Here is a 4,352-nt window from a genome sequence, read left to right as displayed (position 1 = left end):
AACATTTTAATGGAAAGTGTCAATGTGAAAATAACTATTTATATACTTGTATATGGACATAAATGTGTATATATATACACACATATACATACACATGCATATATATGTATGTATGTTTGTATGTGTATGTATGTATAAAGGTGATATCAGAGGAGGGACTAGAGAAGGGGGAGAGACCGGGAAAGCATGCCTATGAGAAATTTAGATTTGAGCTGAGTGATGAAGGAAGCCAAGGAAGGAGGGAGAGAGACCATTGCATTGTGGTGGTGGTGGTGGTGGTGGTGGTGGGGACAGCCAATATAAATGTGGTGGTGGTTGTTTTTTCAAAGAGGACCAAAATGACATCACTATGCTAGAGTCAAGTTACAGTGTGTCCAATTGTTACTGATCAAATCAAAGGGAGCTCAGAATGTTTTACCCAAGGTTGGGCACAAATAGTTCACATGAACATTTAGGGTGGATTCTCCAAATTTGCACATTTCACATTTCTTTTGAACTACTTCAATTCTACTTTGCTCAGAGTGCACAGCACCTTTTCTGATGACGGTACACCATGCTGAGTGGTCCTGTGTCAGTGTCTCCCATGTCACACAATCCATTTCAAAAGTTCTTAAGAGAGACATTGAGAGTTTCCTTGTTTCACTTTTTTTCTGACCACCATGTGAACACTTATCCTGTGTGAGTTAAAGTAGTCTTTTTGACAAGCATACATTTTGCATTTGAACAACATAGCTGACCTATTAGATTATCAAGCACTGCTGAAGCCAGTGACCATTTTACCTCAGGTTGAAGTCAATCCCTCCTTAGTTGTAGTTCCAGCTGAAGAAGGGGTTTTGAATGCCATTAGGTTCCTTTTATGTGGCAAAACATCTGATGCTGATCTATTCCAGCATAGATTTACAAGGTAGGGGGTCTCTTGTTCATACAAAAGCTAACTGAAATTTTCTAGGTTTGGGCAAGAGGAGGTTATTCCCCAGAAGTTCAAGGATGCCTCTATTGACCATATCTATAAAGGGAAAAGGATTGTCCTGTGACAATCACTAGGGGGTGGGGTGGGTGGTCCTCTCTCTTAGTTATTGCTGGCAAGATTCTTGCCAGAGTCATTCTTAATAGGGTGATCCTTCACTGAGAAGATGGTCATCTACCTGAGAGCCAGTGTAGTTTTAGAAAGGGCCAAGGTACAGTTCATAGGAATGGTCAATGCAAATGAGCAGAGGCAGGAGATTGGGTGCCATGTGTTAGGAATAGTAAACAGACCAATGTAGCTAGATTGTAGACAGCTTGGAAGGGGAAAGGGGAGTAAAGTGTAAGAAGATTTGAAAGAAAGAGATCATTTTGTGAAGAGCTCTAAATGCCAAAAAGAGGATATTTTTCATTTGATCATGAGGATAATAAGAAGTCAATGAAGGTTATTAATTAGGAGGTGACATGGTCAGAAAGAAAATCGCAATCTATCAGTTATTGAGCTATGGTTCAAGTTAATCCCAACAGTAACAAAATTTGATAAACAGTTGCTGGTCTGCATTAGCACAGGGAGATTTCTTTTCAGAAATTCCTACACCAAAGAAATCAGAGATTAGGAGAAAAATAATTGCCTACAATGAAGATTCTAATAAATTCATTGTCATGTAGGACTCCAATTTATTATTACTAAAGTTTTAAAAGTATATTTCTTTCAAAAATCAAATGACAATAATGCATGGAAGGGCTTTACAAACTTAAGTAGCTATTTATAAAGGTAAGGTATTATTTTCATTGCTGACATGTTATTTCATAGTTCCATGGAATTGTTGGCTTGGCTACTAGTTAAGTGCTCTTAGCATGAACTGAATCTAAGACATTGATTTGACAGAAATTTGGGGTATTGATGGAAGAAGGAAAAGAAGAGGCATAACTAGAGCTGACTGGTATTTTGTCACAGGATGCAAGAATTAAAAAAAAAAATACCAATAGCACTTATTTAAGCTCCCTGAAGAGGTAGAAACAATAGAACCTATTACTTATCTAGTAAAAATATTCAGTTAAAATTAGAAGTTACCAAGCAATATGATTCTTCTTTTCTGTGTTCCTTTCTATTCTTCATGTGGTTCTGACATGACCTTTTCTCCTATTCATAGAGGTGAAAAGTAGCTTTTTCTATGCTTAAAAAATGTTTATGATACCTTTGCCCCCACTTAATAGTATTTTATTTTTTCCCCAATTACATGTAAAGATAGTTTTCAGTATTCACTTTTATAAGGTTTTGAGTTCTATTTTTTTTCTTCTTTCTCTCCCCAAGACAGTATGTAATCTGTACAATCCTGTTATACCTATTTCCACATTAGTCATATTGTGGAGGAAGAATCAAAATAAAAGGGAAAAAACATGAGAACTGTATTTCCCTCTACCCTATTCCCCACCCCCTGTCTTTTCTATTTTCTCTCCTCTCACCTGGTCCCTCTTCAAGTGGTTTACTTCTGACTACCCCCTCTCCCAATCTGCCCTCTTTTATATCACCCCTCCCCAACCCCTCCCTATTTTCCTGTAGGGTAAGATAAATTTCTATACCCAATTGAGTGTGTATGTTATTCCCTCCTTAAACCAAATCGAATGAGAGTAAGGTTCACTCATTCCCTCTCACCTCCCCCTCTTCCCCTCTACTATAAAAGCTTTTTCTACCCGCTTTTATGTGAGATAATTTAACACCTTCTACCTCCCACTTTCTATTTCTTCCAGTATATTCCTCTCTCAACCCTTAATTTTAGTTTTTAGATATCATCCCTTCATATTTAGCTCATACCTGTGCCCTCTGTCTATATATATTCATTCCAACTACTCTAATATACTGGTCTTTTTTTTTTATCAAGAATGATTGAAAGTCCTCTATCTCATTGAATGTCTATTTTTTTCTCCTGAAGGATTATGCTCAGTTTTGCTAGATAGGGGATCCTTAGTTGTAGTCTTAGCTCCTTTGCATTCTGCAATATCATATTCCAAGTCCTCTGATCCTTTAATGTAGAAGCTGCTAAATATTGTGTTATTCTGACCATCACTCCATGATAACTTGAATTGTTTCTTTCTGGCTACTTGCAGTATTTCCTACTTGACCTCAGAACTCTGGAATTTGGCTACAATATTCCTGGCAGTTTTCATTTTGGGATCTCTTTCAGAAGGCAATCAGTGGATTCTTTCAATTTCCATTTTGCCCTCTGGTGCTACAATATCAGGGCAGTTTTCCTTGATAACTTCTTGAAAGACGATGTCTAGGCTCTTTTTTGATCATGACTTTCAGGTAGTTCAGTAACCTTAAAATTATCTCTCCTGAATCTATTTTTCAGGTCAGTGCTTTTTCCAATAAGATATTTCCCACTGTCTTCTATTTTTGCATTCTTGTTATTTTGTTTTATAAATTCTTGATTTTTTTTCCATAAAGTCATGAGCTTTTGTTTGCTCCATTCTAATTTACAAGTAATTATTTTTTTCACTGAACTTTTGGACTTCTTTATTTTTCTATTTGGCCAATTCTGCTTTTTAAGGCATTCCTCTCATTGACTTTTTGGACCTCTTTTACCATTTGGCATAGTCTGTTTTTAAGGTGTTCTTTTCTTCAGTACTTTTTTGTATCTCCTTTACTAAGTTGTTGACTCATTTTTTCATGATTTTCTTGCATCATTCTCATTTCTATTCTCAGTTTTTCCTCTACCTCTCTTACTTGATTTTAAAAATCATTTTTGAACTCTTCTGTGACCTGGGACCAATTCACATTTTTCTTGGAGGCTTTGGATGTAGGAGCTTTGACTTTGTTGTCTTTTGAGTATGTGTTTTGATCTTCCTTGTCACCATAATAAATTTCTATAGCCAGAATTTTTTTCTTTCTGTTGTTTTCTCATTCCCCCAACTTATTACTTGAATTTTAACTGTTTGTTAAAGTAGGGCTCTGCTTCCATGGTGGAGGGCACACTGTCCCAAGGTTTGGGAGTTTCATGTAGCAGTTTTCAGAGATACTTTTAGGGACATATAAGTTTTCAGTTCTTTCAAGGTGATATGATTTAAGGAGAGGTGTCTGCTGTACTCCTGACCTCTGCTCTGCTCTGTGAGCAACCACAAGCATGCTTTTCTTCCCTGTAACTGTCAGGGGGGTTCCCCCTCCACTATGGCCTCAAGGTCTGCTATACTTGTGCTCCTCCTCTCCCTGGCATTGCCATCCAGGCTTGTGATGCAGATCTGAGTAGGGGCAAAGCAACAGAGTCCTGTCTCAGTGCTAAGCAAAAAGATCCCTATAATCTTCTGACCAGTTGTTTGACAACTTTTAAAATATATGATGAAGGTCTCATCTTGAAATTTTATAAAGAACTGATTCAAATGATAAAAAT

Source organism: Petaurus breviceps, unplaced genomic scaffold (assembly GCF_028583685.1).
Source record: "Petaurus breviceps papuanus isolate PSGF00001 unplaced genomic scaffold, PetGlider_PUasm1.0 156, whole genome shotgun sequence".
Classification (NCBI taxonomy): domain Eukaryota; kingdom Metazoa; phylum Chordata; class Mammalia; order Diprotodontia; family Petauridae; genus Petaurus; species Petaurus breviceps.
The sequence above is the reverse complement of the archived record's forward strand: the minus strand, read 5'-3'. Positions refer to the sequence as shown.